The sequence below is a fragment of the Musca domestica genome, unplaced genomic scaffold (assembly GCF_030504385.1).
Source record: "Musca domestica strain aabys unplaced genomic scaffold, Musca_domestica.polishedcontigs.V.1.1 8, whole genome shotgun sequence".
In the NCBI taxonomy this organism is placed as follows: Eukaryota; Metazoa; Arthropoda; class Insecta; order Diptera; family Muscidae; genus Musca; species Musca domestica.
In genome coordinates this window covers 10312461-10328887 of record NW_026712409.1, presented here as the reverse complement: position 1 = coordinate 10328887, position 16427 = coordinate 10312461, and the positions used below count along the sequence as shown (strand labels likewise).

At 35.5% G+C, this 16427-nt stretch overlaps 1 protein-coding gene and 1 long non-coding RNA gene across 5 annotated transcripts in view; both read left to right on the top strand.

The window, feature by feature from the left end:
* Window positions 1-16427, top strand: part of LOC101891384 (ion transport peptide) — an 88530-nt gene that overhangs the window by 47562 nt on the left and 24541 nt on the right. The window contains exon 1 of one of the 4 annotated variants that reach the window (XM_005174819.4): window positions 15821-16099. The exons of the other annotated variants lie outside the window; for them this stretch is intronic. The gene's annotated coding sequence lies outside the window, so the exon portion shown is untranslated. Of the gene's footprint in view, window positions 1-15820; window positions 16100-16427 lie in introns of those variants that run through there. 4 annotated transcript variants of the gene reach the window in all.
* Window positions 8171-10017, top strand: LOC131806556 (uncharacterized). Its single transcript, XR_009344083.1, has 3 exons — window positions 8171-9259; window positions 9333-9694; window positions 9750-10017. It is a non-coding gene; the product is annotated as an uncharacterized LOC131806556 (long non-coding RNA).

Here is a 16427-nt window from a genome sequence, read left to right as displayed (position 1 = left end):
GAGAATGGGAATAGAATTCTTATCGGATTTTCATGACTGGACTGAATAAAATAGTCTTCCACTTCCTTTTTTTTTTGTTTTTTTTTTTTTTTTAATTTCAGTGGTTTTTCAACTTAATACGCATTTCATTTCAATAAATATTTGCGCATATTTAATTGAATTCCAAACAAATTCATTGCAATTCTGTGCAAAAGAAATATTCATAGACTTATTTATTGATTTTACTTCCGATGCGCCAACAACTAGACAATCAACAACTAATTCCCTGTAAAAATTCAAAACAGGGGGCGGTGCTAATTTTGTTGTTGCTCTGCTGCTGCTGCTGCTTCTCTTATTCTCATTTTGCATCATGGCTATCATTGTCAGGGTCTGAGGTGTTTGTTTGTTTTTGTTTTTTTTATATTAATTTTAATTGATTCATCTCAATTGGTAGTAAAAACAACAAAACATTGATGCATCAATATAGGCCTGCAGTAAAATGCAGCCGTCAGTAATTGCAAATGATTGGCTTGGGGATGTATATATATATGTATGTGTGTGTATTTGTTTTTGTACCAAGTAACCATAGCAATCATTCAATAATTGTTTTATCTATTTGAAACAGATGTTTAATTAACTGAAATGATACTCAGATTTGACCTTGAAATCAGCCAAATGCACAATGCCATCGCATCCATTCATAATGAGCAGCAGCGAGCAGCGGCGTATCTTCCACAAAAGAAGCAACAACAAGCTAGCCGTAGAAAAAGAGTAAAATGTAAAGATAAACCAGCACTGCACTGTTTTAAATGGATTTCCATTGGAAATCAAAAATGTTGGCAATGTTTTGCTTCTTGTCTCTCTTCATAAGGTTTGATTGATCGAAAAATGCAATAACCAATTCCTAATTGCCAAACGTCAAAAAAACAAATCCCTCATGCCAGCAATTAGCCAGGCATCATCCCCGGCGCTTTATTTTTAAAAAAATGGACCAAAAAAGAAGATATTTTTTAATATTTTTTTTATAAAAAAGTCAAAGTAACATTTTCTTTGATGTTTTTAGTTTTGTCTGTCAATGGATTGTGTTTAATGCAAATCAATTAATCTTTGTACACGAAGGAGACGGGTTTATCCCAGTTCATCAATAACCGCAGAATACACATCATGCCAATTAAAGCTCTATATTTCACTCTTAACGATTTTTATACCCTTAGCCATATGGCTAGAAGAGGGTATGTATCATTTGATACGGGCAAAATGATCCTCATCGAAATAATGGTTTTAGACCCTAACTCTCTTTGGCCAAATCCGTTTCAGGAAATTTGGGGTCGATCTAGCCGTGTCCGTCCGTCCGTCTGCCTGGCTGGTGCGAACGATAACTCCCGAAGGGAGTATCCGATTTGATCCAAACTTGGTACATCGCAAAATTATTGCCAAACTTAGATCGACTTCGGAGATGGGCAATAACGGTCCACTACTTATGGCACCTTCTCCACAAAATGTCAAAACTTTCAAAGAAAATACTTTACTGCACAGAAAGAGAAAAGATTCTCCGATTTTGCTCCAACTTTGCATATCCTAATATTTGCATCAGTGCTTGGTCTGGTGCAAAAATGGACAATATTGGTCCATTCCATCAAGCACATCCCCCACAAAGGGTCAAAATTTGGAATAATTATAACTCTTATAAAATGTGATTTGAGAGTGCAATTGTTTTCAAATTACACACATCACAATATTTTTATTAACCCAAGGACTGGTGTTAAGATGGAATACATTGGTCCACTCCTTCAAGTACCTCCCCCACAAAGGTTCAAAATTTTGAATATTCACGAAGCTCATAAAACACGAATTTAAAATCTGATTCCATTCAGACTTGGGCAATCTCAATATTTCCATCAACACAAGATCTGTTATAAAGATGATAGAGATCGGACCATTCCTTCTGGTACCTGTCCCGCAAAGGGTCAAAATTTTGAATAACCAAAACGATCATAAAATCCGAAATAAGCATCGGATTGCCTTCATATTTCACACATCCCATTACTTCCGCCAACACAAGATCTGCTGTAAAGTTGAAATATATCGGCCCACTCCTTCTGGTACCTCCCTCATAAAGGGCGAAAATTTTGAATATCCATGAAGCTCATAAAATACGAAATGATTATGATTTCGCATAAAATCGGATATGAAGGTTCGATTTCCTTCAAATTTTGCGAAATTTTTAACGACTTGCTCAATATAGGCCAATTGCTTCGCATCCTCCCCCATAAAGGGTCAACAATTTTAATAATCATAACTCAAGGCTGGGGATATGCATCTGACGGCAAAACTGACTGATACTTTTTAACTTGTTTTCAATGAAGTTCATTGACTCAGTTCACATAATTCCAGTTTAAAATAACACAAATATCGACCTTGATGATTCCACGGACGCAACATCCGTCTTTTCCCAGCATTGCCGGTTTTTTTTTTTTGCTTATAGATTTCCATGCGTTGGAATTAACTGTATATTTTAATAACTGAACTATCCTAATCATAATCTTTATAACTGAACTACCCTAATGTAATCGCATTTATTGCTGTGGTTTGGTTTTTACACAACATACACACGTATGTGTGTATGTGTGTGTGTGTGTGTGTATCAATGAGGTTTCTTGCCGCATGAACATAATGTCTTCTACTATTGCATCAGCAATCTTTTTTATGCCAAACCAAAATAAGTTGTTGGCAATGAAATTTGTTGGTTTTACCTTTGAAATTTTATGCTGAGTGAAAGTGCTGAACATATATATGAAATCATAATTAGTCTAAGCCGAAAATAGGACAGCAAAAATATAGTATATAGCCCATTTGTAGTTGATTGGCAAATTAGAATTTAATTGGCCTAGGAAGCCCTATATGGAGAGGTAACAAAGACATGAGACAATTTGTCTTTGATAAGAGTCATATTTTACTACCACATGCATACTATGGCGATTGTCTCCTTTACTGTTTAGCTTTTTCAAAGGCAAATTTTGACATAAAAAAACAAATTATGAAGAAAAAACGAGGTACCATAAGGGTTTGACAGATGTACAGGGTGAGATAAAAAAAAAACAAAGTCAAACCCATAATTTTTAATTTTCTTTTTACATTTTATTGAATTAAAGCAAAAAAATGGAAATAGCACCAAATTTTAGAACAAGTTTAGATTTGCAAATTTTAGAACAAGTTTAGATTTCTTACATATGACCAGTCTGAAGCCATATGGCTGAGGGTATAAAAACGAACGAAATTTTCGGACTCTGTCCGAAATTACAACTCTGATATGCAAAGAAATTTAAATATGTCTAATATATGTGCCGTGATATCGTTTGTCAGCGACATGTAAAATCTTTTTTCCCACTCTTTTTCATTAAACATTCCTTTTGTAGTTTTTATATTATATTTACCTTTCTAAAATACAAATTGAAAATTACACACAACTTAAATACGGTTTACACAAACAGTTATTACACAACTGTTGTAAATTTATCAACCGGCATTTTCCCCCTTGGATTTGGAACCCAGACACGACACAGTGTCCCATCTCAAGGCGCTTGCTTCTGAATCGTAAATCTCTTGAATTCGACGTCAATTACCCGTTTAAGGCAACATGTATGTTAATCGCTTTTATATTTCTTATTTTGTAATATTTTTTATGACATAACACAGTTGTATATTTTCTTTATTATTTCACATAAAAATTCAATTATTTGCTCATAAAAAAGGAAATAAAATTAAATTAAAGCGCAATGAAAGGCAATCATCATCAGCAGCGCCATATATAAACAAACATGTGACGGCGCATCACAGTAGGGGAGTGGGGGGGAGTGAGAGCGACTAAAGCAAGCCAATAATAAACTTTATTAATTATGTTTTAAGTATCTCGCAGAGACAACCACAAATGAGAGCGACAGAGAGAAAGAGAGAGTGACAACCCAAAAAAAGTGGGGGGTATGCAAAAACAGAAACGCATCCAACGCAAACAGTTGGTTGCCACTTTTTCATAGTTGACATTTATAGCCTAAGTTTATAATGTCATTAAGCCCCATATATATGTATATATTATTGCAAGATGTCACACAGACAGACAGACAGTGAGAATTCTCTTGAAGCCATGCTTATATTTATGGTTAAAGTGTGTTGTGTGGTTACATCCATAACATAATGAAGCATGCATGAATAACGGATACATGTGTTTGACATTGTTTGTTGGCGTATAAAACAAACATATTGTTTTCATTCATTATGTTGTGTTTGTTCTTTATTTTCTCTTCCTTTTGGTATGTGACTCATATATGTTAATTTTCCCCCATTCATTTATCCACATAATGGGGGAGGGGGGAATGAGAAGTGACTAAACGAAATGGTCTAATTGTATGCACCGATAATCAAACCCGGTTTAAATATCAATAAATGAAGATATTAAGCAAATCCCATGGAAATATATAAAGTGGGGTACACACTACTGATCTAGTGCATCAGAAGAATTGACTTTAAGGCAACACTATATTTACTAATAGTAAGCCTGGAGACCAAGCTCAATTCAAAATTTACCGTCTGTAAGACCTCAATTGTCAATCAATCCATATACAGGGTGTGATAAAAAAAAACTGCAACAAAGTCAAACGCCATAATTTTTAAATTTTTTTTTAAATTTTATTGAACGAAAGCAAAAAATGTCGGAAATAGCATCAAATGTTAGAATAAGTTTAGATTTGTTCGAATTGGTTACCTTTGGCACGAATTATGGCCTTCAAACGGCCAATAAAACTATCACACGCTGCCCGAATGTTACTCTGCAATATTTTGGCCCATTCCCGACGAAGCGAATGTTTTCTCATCGGATTTCGCATATTCGGCAGTTCACCACTTTCGGCCAATCTAACCAAGTCTTTAGCTCTTTCTATTCTATTTTCTTTCTGTTGCGGCGTAAGCTCTTGCACTTTTTGGAATTTCAATGGCTTTACCCCGAGCTCATTTTTCAATATTTGCCGAATGGAATATTGCGGTATGTTCAGTTCACGAGCCATTTTTCGGCCACTGCGATGCTTCTTTACTTTTCGAACCATTTCTGCTGTCTTCCGTCCACTTCCTTGACGTCGGGCTACGCTACCAGTATCACGGTAACGAGCGATGCTACGGGACACAAAAGATTTATTCACATTTAAATGCTGGAGTGCTCTAACGATAGCCACATGCGGTTTTCCAGGCAAATATAAAGAAATCCCACTATCACGCTTGAATTCCATAACGAATAACTTTTTTTCCGGAAAATTCTCACCAAAATACTTTTGTACGCTTGTAAACAATATAATGAGCTGTCACTCGAATAATTTTAACAGCTCTCGGACAAGTGGCTTAGAAATGACGACAGTCTAAAGTTGATTGCGGTTTTTCATCTCACCCTGAATTTTTAAGGCGCTTTATTTTAATGATTTGCAAGATTCACCTTAATGGATTTCAATTGAAACTTGCATTGTGTATACGTCAAAAAATCCTCTGGATTTTATATTTAACGTATACCATGGTAAAAGAATACATGTGTCAAAAAAAAAAAAAATAAATAGATTTAAAAAAAAAATTTAATTTTTTTTTTTTCAAAAATAAATAGATTTTTATATGTTTTCTTATACGACGCCAATCAGAGTTATTTATATAATATGCGTTTTTCAAAAAATTTTACAAAATTGAATAACTTTTCAATCAAAATGTTTAATTTCTAAAATTAGTTTGACAGTTCATTGTCCCATCAGCTGTGTCGATAACGTATCGTACGTACCATGACGTATACGTAACGGACTTGACAAAATACACTGGATTTGGTGTATGTATACATAATAAAAATACAATCTAGGATAGCTGATTGTATCATGTCATCTGTATGTCAAAACTGACAATTGCCATCAGTCGCTGAGTCTCACACTTGGTATTTTCCTGCTTTGCAAAAGGAATCTCGAAAAGAAGTACTTTAGATCCCAATGTTTAATGTGTTTTTAACTATTTTTTTAAGAACAATTTTACTGTAGCCCAGTTTAATTGTTGATGTTATAAACAAAATACCACGGTCTATTCTTAGTGCCGAACAGCAAAAACCTGCACTCCAGATGTTTGTATTATTTTTAATATTTATAGTTTTTATTTTTATCCATATTCATTATCCAGCATTGCATTTGGTATTTGAATTCTTTGATATGGAATGCAGCAGTGGGTGGTGGTATGGCATGGAATGGGATGGGATGAGTGTTCTAGGCAACTTTCGAATCACATGAGATATATTTCACTTAGAATATTGTATGAGATCATAAATCTATTAGAAATATCCATTGAAGATAGCTGGCTATTTGTGTAAGGCACAATTTCTTACTATTGACCGAAATAATAATATTTCAGGCAATATTTTGCAAATTGTTTCATTTCAACACTTTCGTATTCCAAGAGAATATGAATCATTTCCGTTATTTCATTTTTTTTTTTCAATTTCAATTTTAATTTTGCAAAGAAAATAAAATCTCTTTAAGAAAATGAATTGTGAACATTCACAGCAACATGAGAAATCCATTAGATGTAGTGAAAATGGGAAATAAATTGAAAATGGTCTAAGAATGATTGACTGGTGTGCCAAATAAAAACAAACATTAGAAACTACACAACAACAACAATAATATTGTATCTATGTATAAATTCTCATTACTTCCGACCAAACAACCCATCCGACCAACCGACCGACCAGCCGAACCATATGTTCGAATTAATGTTATGCGCGTGTTTGTTTTTCTTTTTGGGGCTAATAGCCGCATAGAAATCAATTAAAATTCCGATTCTGTTGTACAACAAAACATGAGTCTACATTGAACTTTGTGAAGTAAATCAGGGGCATACATCATGAAATGTAGCAAAAAAATTATGATCTAAAATAAAAGCATATGGGATGAAAAGTTTTGGCCCATTCAGGAATGAAAAAAAGAAAATAAGAAGCATTCTTTTTCATTATTTTTATATTTTTTATTAATAATTTCAATATCATCAACGGGCTTTGTCAGGCAAACTTATAGTTTCTATGGTTTAGAAATTGGAATACTATTTATATAAGCCCCGTTTTATATCAATACTGACTTTTGTAAAACAATTCGGCATGTAGTGCGACTCTCTAACTCATTTTTTTAGTCACCGACAAAAATCGGTAACTGCGAAACCCAAAATGTTGATATAAATGATAAATTAAGGTTGGCAATATTGGTGTCTATCGTTAAGTATTAGCGACTAATTTGATTTTGTCGCTAACTTACCGATAAATTTCGTTAATTACAGAAATTATAAGCATTTTCATTTTACTTTTGTCGGTAACTCAAAAAATTAGTTAGAGAATCGCACTGCTGATGTGTACCCCACTTTACTCGATAGTTTGTGATAATTGTCTTTAATGTTGTCTTTTTGCTCAAAAACCCATTAAAAGAGAGCAAAATGTGTGAGAAACTCTGACAATTGGGAGTAAACTCTCACGTTTCAATTTTGCTCGTTTGATTTGTTCGATTGGCTGCTTTGTGGTGAACACTGCTAGAGATTACTATATATATTAATGTAGTATATTTTATCTTGTTTCTCTTTTCCTACGCTCTTTGTCTATTTTATTGTCCGAAAAGTACTTACAGAAAACATATAAAGCCATACCTATATAAAATTTAAATGAATGTTGGAAAATAATTTAATTAGTCCAAAGTCGATCTATATACCCCTACTCAAGGGCTAAAGGCATCTTTAGAACTCTAGGCTTTAGATTTCGTTTTTTATTCCCTCAGCCATATGACTCACCACCGGAAATGGGCAATATCGGTCCACTTCTTCTGGTGCCTCCCTCACAAAATGTCAAAATTTTCAATGAAAATAATTTACTGCACAGAAAGAGAAATGACAATCCGATTTTCCTCCAATTTTGCATATCTTAATTTTTGCATCAGTGTTAGGTCAGGTGCGAAAATGGACAATATCTGTCCACCCCATCAAGTACCTCTCTCACAAAGGGCCAAAATTTGGAATAATTATAACTCTTATAAAATGTGAAGTAAAAGTCCGATTTTCTTCAAATTACACAAATCACAATATTGTAGTGTAAAGATGGAATATATCGTCCGACTCCTTCGGTTACCTCCCCCACAAAAGTGTCAATATTTTGAATATTCATGACGCTCTTAAAACACGAAATTAACATCCGATTCCATTCAGACTTAGCACGTCTCAATATTTCCGTGAACACGAGATCTTTTATAAGGATGGTAGAGATCGGACCATTGCTTCTGGTACCTTCCCCACAAAGGGTCAAAGGATGGAGTAACCAAAACGATCATAAAATCTGAAACAAGCATCCGGTTCTCTTGAAATTACACATATCACAAAGTTTTTATTGACCCAAGGTCTGGTATGAAGATCGGATGTATCCTCCTTCAAGAGCCTCCCCCACAAAGGGTCAAAATGTTGAGTGTCCACGAATGTAGTCATTTCAAATAAGCATATCCATCTCTGCATTTTGTCAAATAAGTAATTTAAAAAAAAAACATGTGATTGCATGGCTTTACCTTCCCAATTCTATCATGAAACATTCGTAGAAAAACGTGTTTATTCTTGTTATCATTTAACCTTTTTGGAAATATTCCTATTGAAACCACAAACATTTAAATTGTTCACAAGAACAATAGCATCATTAAATGAATTAATTACGATTTTCAATTATCATATCATTCAGACCACATTCTACAAATCATTCAAACGAAAAAAAAAATCCCCCAAATTTAAGTACCTAATTATTTAGAAATTTCCATATGTCAAAATACGTCATTAATACTTTGAACCCAATTCAGTTTTTATTAGCAAAACAATAGAATTATAATATTAACCACAATTATTGATATCATGTTTGTTGTTGCTGGTTGTACGCTGTCGTATATCCACACAGTACAGTGACAGTAAGGTACAAAACATTATTGTAAACTAGTTACACGACAGCTATGGCTAAATAACAAAAACAAAAACCAGTTTAAATAAGGCTAAAAATAAAATATAATTGCGAAAAGACAAAAAAGATTAATACAATATATTAAATTTAAAACATTAACAGAAAACAATAACAACGGTAGCTAACAGCAACCGGACAGTGATTTAAAGTGGGAAAACAACAGACACAGATGACAATCTTTGTGTGCCGGTTGGCTGGTTACCCCACATTGTCATCATCTATTACCCACCAGAGTAACCACACTTGGTAACTAGCCGTGATTAAACTTCTGGCAATTTCCATCTAACGTATTTATTTATATATTTTTTTCTCTTAATAGACTTTGCCATTGTTATTATTTTTATATTCTTTTAAAAGAGAGCAGAAAACTAATATAAAAACAAAATGCAACACCATCACCACAAGATAACCTAGCACCACACACACCTAAACAACCACCCATGATTGTTTACCCCAAACCCATAGTCAAAGCCGAAGTAATTACCGATGCCGCCGCCCAAGTGGCTGGCATGTCAAAGACTTTGTTGTTAAACTCTCTCGTGTCTCAATGAATCTATCAACACAACACGGCTTGATTTTTTTTAATCTATTCATGTCGCATGTGCAACAAAAATAAGCATGACAACTGCAACAACACCAACAGCAAAGGCAGCAAAGAAGAAAACTACATTAATATACAGGGTAATAACAGCTTAACTGATTGAGCTAAAATTAAACCCCCTTTTTTTCCACACAGCCGCTGCACAGACTCGTTGCCGTGATCCACTACACAAGTGTCCAAGCTCATAAAACGAGATATGTGTTTATGCCACCATGAAGTTGGTAATTGTTAAGAAGAAAAACGAAACACAATAAAAGGAACAGCAAGTAAACACATACAAAAAACGATTTGGTGCTCGTGCTTTTAAAATCGAGTTTCAAGCTCACCTTGCCTTTATTTTAGATTTAACACAAGCAAGATATGTAACATTTAACACTGAGCTGCAAAAGTTTGATTCATGGAATTACACGAGAAAGAAATGGAAATGTAGAAATAAATGGGTAGGAGAGAGAGAGAGAGCAACTAATGAGTTGGAGAAGAGATACAGGATTGAATAATCTTTTTTGCTCTGAATTGACAGTTGTTTTGGGAAATTGTGATTCTAGAGCTCCGTTTCATTACTTGACTTACCTCATCATTACGTCGTAATAACGATAACAAAGATATAATATTTAACTTATAAAGTTTTATGGACAAACATTTTATCTATGGTACAGTAAGGAGCTAGAGCAGCTTCGTAAAACAACAGATATACTGACGTGGGTCTATGCCCGCTTCCTATCAGAATTAGTCAGAATTATATGCAACAAGTTTTTTATACCCTCAGCCATGTCGCTCGTATCATTAGATACATCGAAATAACGGATTTTAACCCCTAGGTATCTTTGGAACAAATCCGTTTCAGAACAATTCGAGTCTGTCCGTCTGTCTGGCTGGCTGGCTGATGTACACGATAACTCTCGAAGGAAGTATCTTATTTGGCGCAAACTTGATACATCGTAATATTATTGTCAAACTTAGATCGAGTTCAGAGATGGGCAATATCGGTCCACTCCTTCTGATACTTCTCGCACAAAATGTCAACATATTCAAAGAAAGTAATCTACTGCTCAGAGAGAGAAGGGGTAATCCGATTTTGCTCCAACTTTGCAAATCCCAATATTTGCATCAGTGCTAGGTCAGGTGCGAAAATGGACAATGTCGGTCAACTCCATTAGATACCTCCCCCATAAAAGGTCAAAATTTTGAATAATTATAGCTCTTATAAAATGTTATATAAGCGACCGATTGTCTTCAAATAACAAACATTACAATATTTCCAATAACCAAAGGTCTGGTGTGAAGATGGAATATATCGGTCCACTCCTTTTGGTACCTCCCTCACAAAGGGTCAACATTTTGAATATCCAAAGTCTGGGGCCAAAATGTTTGCGTGCCCAAGGCTTTAATACACCCTCCAGAATATTTTCGCCATAATATTCGGCATTTATTCTGATGCCAGGGTCGATTAATACGAGCTGAGAGCGACTATCGGCTGTTAAGGCGGCCCACACCATCACCATGGCTGGCGCTTAAGTTCTGGTGGCCAACCGACGCTGCACATTTCCAGCGGACCTCTTTGGCAAGCGAACACGATCATTCTGTTTGTTTACAAACTGCTTGACAACGAATGTTTTCTCATCGGAGAAAACCAGATTCGACAGTTCACCACTTTTGGCCAAGCGAAGCAACTCTTTAGCTCTTTTGAGTATATTTTCTTTCTGTTGCGGTGTAAGTTCATGCACTTTTTGGAATTTCAGTTTTCAATATTTGCCAAATGGAATATTGCGATATGTTCAGCTCACCAGCCATTTTTCGGCCACTGCGACGCGGGTCTCGATCAAGTCGCTTCTTTACTTTTCGAACCATTTCTGGTGACTTTACTCTCTTCTTCCGTCCACTTCCTTGACATCGGGCTACGCTACCAGTATCACGGCAACGATTTATTCACATTTAAATGCTGAAGTGCTCTAACGATAGCCACTTGTGGTTTTCCAGCCAAATATAAATTAATAATAAATAATAAATTCTCACCAAAATGCTTTTGTACGCTTGTAATAACGAGCTGTCACTGAAATAATTTTAACAGCTGTAAATTCATCCATTTAATGTGAATTCAGTAATTTTAGGTTATTTCTTAGAGTTTCCGTGGCATTACTTGGCATTCCGTATCATTACGTCCACGTTACGTCGCAATGAAGACTGCGAATATGGCAACACTATATTTAACTCATAAAGGTGGATGGTCAAATATCAAATTCTATGCAAATTATAAAGTCGCCTAGGCACACAACAAATTCGGTATTAAATCAAAGTTCTTAATTTTATTAATAGCAAAATTACTTTGTTTAAGGAGTTAAAAAACGAAGATTCCAAATATTTTCTGAAGAATGAACTCCCAATAAATTCTACTGTCCCCATTTTGTTTTGCAATGAACTTGAACTTATCTCTCACATCAAAGAGATGATATTGAAATGTTTTATGATAATTACTTGCAAGAACTTGCACTGTTTGCAATAGAGACACCCTCTGCCTTCTCCAATCAGTAACAACAGCCATTTAGCCATACTCTTTTTAAACAAAGAATCTTGCTACCGTAGTTTGCCTTCTGCTGCCACGTCTTTATGCACCCCGCATTAAGTTATAACTTTTACTCTTATTTGTGTTGGCAATCTGGCTCTGCTGATGGTGGTGCTGGTGGTGGTGATTTGTCTTTGTTATGGCCATAAATGATAAACAAGTTCTGTTTTATGGCAAAGATCAGCAGTTACAGTTAATGCAATCAGTTGACTATTATAAAGATATCATGGATGGAATCGCCATGGTCGTCAACATCCACTCAGATGTGCATGTTGTGTTTCGCACAAAAAAAGAAACCAACAACAAAAACAACAACAAGAAAATGGAAAATACCACATCTATGTACAGACAATGCATGCAAGAATTCAGCGATGATAGTTCTGTGTTTTTGTGTTTAAATTAAGTTCTAGAACCGGCCTATCCCTAATGCCAACAACCATCATTGCCAGCACCAGCCAACCTGTTGCTTGTTCTATTGGTCAATGTGTGGTTGGTTGTTTGTGTCCATTCATCTATCCCCGTTCGGGTTTAATATGAAGTAGCTACAACAAAGCTAATGTGTACGTGTACATATTTACAAGTATTGTCCGTCCGTCTGTCTGTCTGACGTTCGCCGCTTTTCTCAATCATGTGTGCAACAACAGTAGTAGGCAAACATGCTAGACATTCTGTCGTCGTTTGTTGTTTTGCTTTGATTTTTTTTTCTGTTTTTTTTTTTTTTTTTTTTTTTTGAAACAACATTACACCGCGCCTAGCTGCTTTGCTTGCAGTCGGTTGGAGGTAGAGTCATACATATAATCGCTTGCATGAATAGCAGCAGAATCTAAGTTGGTTATTAGCTGGCAATAAAAGCCTTTCCATAGATAGATGGCTGTGTTCAAAATACATTCGTTGGCTTGGCGTGGCTGAGATTTTTTCTTTGTATTGTTGGTGCAGCTTTTGGTGCTTGTTTGCTGCCGCTGCTGCTGCCGCTTCAATTGACGTAACGTGATAATATTTAATCATCGGTGTGTGTGTGTGTGCATAGCTAGTTCTAAGAGTTTAGAGGCAGGCGACCAGATCAAAGTGCTGTGAGACTAAAACAATTTGGCTGAGATTCTGTTTTTGATTAGATCGATTTTTCAGAACATTCATGATGTAGTAGCAACACTAACAGTGTAGCAATTTTACTTTTGTGATTTTTGATTGCAAATAGGGTGTACAATTTTGAAATTCAAACAAAAAAAACAATACAATATTGCCAGATTGTGTAAAAAAAGCTTGCAGGACTCGGCTCAAATTCGAAACTTTTGATTTAATGCAGGTGTAATATATGCCACTCGGGTTTTGTAAGACCTGTATGCCCTCACATTAGCTTCAATTTGGCAAACAAGATCTTTTAGCAGAAGAGATGTGGAAAATATGGCGCCCAACGTGAGTCACAAAATTGTAGAAACAAAATACAACCAAACAAAGATCTGTTGAAATGCATCAAAGATTAGTGTCTGTTTGCGGACCGATTTGTGACGAAGATCCGTTAGACGAAGAAGTGTGGAAAACGTGGCGCCCAAAGTGTGTCACAAAATTTTACAAACAAAATACAAACTAAGCACTAAAGATTTGTTCAAAATCATCAAAGATATTAATTGGAATAATAGGTACTGTAAATTATCAGAGCTTGAAAGCCAAACTTTAAAGGGCCCCTAGATGTCATACAGGACTAGAATATGCACACTATTTAATACCCAAGAATTTTGATCTAGACAGAATATCAAAGAAATAAGGGAAATAAATATATAAGTCTGCCATTTTACACTGAACACCCACTGAATGTCATATTTTATGTACGGCCTCCTCAAAGTTTGTGGCGCCCAAACTATTTAATCCAACAACTTTAAATTACTCTAGCTTCTGAACGAAATGAAGTAGATCGATAAAATTTTACTCAAATGTATATTATGTCTGCAGGACTTTTGGTATTGAAAATGGGCCATGTAGATCCACGTTTTGGTATAGCTCTCATATAACAGTTCCTCCCGGTATTCGATATTTGAATGATTTTAGCGACATTACTTACCAGAATTGTTTCAAATTTGATATTTGAAGTTCGTAATGAATACTACAGCCTAAGACAGAAAATTGTCTGTGCAGGTCGACGCCTTCGTATAGCCCCCATATGACAGTACCTCCCGATATTCGATATTTTAATGATTTTAGCGACATTACTTACTGGAATTACTTCAAATTTGGTGTTTGAAGTTCGTAATGGGTATCACAGCCTTAGACAGAAAATTGTCTGTGCAGGTTCACGTCTTCGTATAGTGCCCACATAAAGGTACCCCCTATTTTTGGTATTTTAATGATTTTAGCGACATTATTTACCGGAATTACTTCAAATTTGGTGTTTGAAGTTCGTAATGGGTACCACAGCCTTAGACAGAAAATTGTCTGTGCAGGTCCACATCTTCGTATGGCCCACATATAATGCTACAACCCAATATTCGGTATTTTGATGTTTTTAGCGACATTATTCACTGGAACTGTTTCAAATTTGGTATTTGAAGTTCACAATGGGTAATAGAGCCTGTGATAGAAAATTGTCTGTGTAGGTCCACGTCTTCGTATAGTGCCCACATAAAGGTACCCCCTATTTTTGGTATTTTTCATGATTTTACCGACATTATTTACCGGAATTACTTCAAATTTGGTATTGGAAGTTCGTAATGAATACTGCAGCCTATGGCAAAAAATTGTTTGTGCAAGTCCACGTCTTCGTATAGCCCCCATATAACGGCACCTCCCGATATTCGGTATTTTGATGATTTTAGCTTTATTATTCACTGGATTCACTGGAAGATCTTAATGGGTACCACAACCTATGGCAAAATATTTCGTATGCAGGCCAACGTCGTCCTATAGCCCCCATAGGACGGTACCTCCCGATATTCAGTATTTTGATGATTTTGGCGACATTATTCACCCGAATTATTTCAAATTTCGTATTTGAAGTTCGTAATGGATACTACAGCCTAAGACAGAAAATTGTCTGTGCTGGTCGACGTCTTCGTATAGCCCCCATTTAACGGTTTTCATTTAAGTGGTGGTTTTCGGAATTTTCTTTGAAATTTTTCAAGTTCTCTCCAAATGATGGAGGGTTTTAAATGTTCGGACCGGCCTAACTTAACTGTTTTTTTTTTTTTTGTTTGTCTTTTATCTTTTCAATTGTGACCCACGTTGGGCGCCACGAAATCACATTTCTCTTTGCTCAGAGGAATCTACCTTTCACGTTGAGCTTCAACCCAATGCCAAAACACATTCCTTTATTAGAACACCTTTACTTACCAGACTTCCCAGTCTAATCTATTAATTCATATCACTTGAAAAATACGTACCCTATTTCTAAGATTTATTATTCTACAACTTTTGCTGCACATACTGCTACTTGTTCTTGCTAATATTTAGTTTACAAATACTACCAATGTTGATATGTGTGTGTGTGTGTGTGTGTGTTTTCGTTTAGCTCTCTCATTATCACTATTCAGCCGGCAAACCAAACGAACGAACCACAGCGTAATCACGACAGCGACAACGTACTGACTAATATCACTGAGATCTAATGCAGACGCTGTGGCTGGCTAGCTGGCTGGCTGCTTGGCTATTGGCTATCGATCATTCATTTTTAGCTCTAGCAGTTCAGAGGTACTGGCATCCGTTGGTGCTCTGTCATACTCTCAGTTAATCTAATTTAGTTCTAATTTTAATTTCGATCGAACGAGTTAACGAGTAACGCGTGTAATTTTTGTTTTTAGTTTCCGCCAAAATACCCACAGACACATAACACGCGATACAACCAACGCCCAACGCCCCCCTTTTTTAAAATAAAAAGAATATAAATATTTCGTCATAAATACAATTGTTGGTGATAAGAAGAAGACGAAGAAAGAAGGTAGGAGGAAGGATTTCCCATCAAAAAAAAATGAAAAAAAAAAAACAACAACAGAAGTGTTCTATGAAGAATTGAAAACTTATTTAATGCTGTTAAAAATAGAATTCCCTTAAAAAACAAAAACAAACAAAAATTGTGGCCAATTAAATTTGATTGGAAGTTATCAACAATTCAGTTAAAATGAAATTCTCCGTCTGTGGCTATTGGTGATTGGTTAAAAATGATGCGATATTTAAATTCCCACAAACTGCGTAGCTCCGCGACGCAGACAACAACTTGATTTGTTGTCAAATTCCATTCCACACAAAAACCGCACAAAATTTACCCC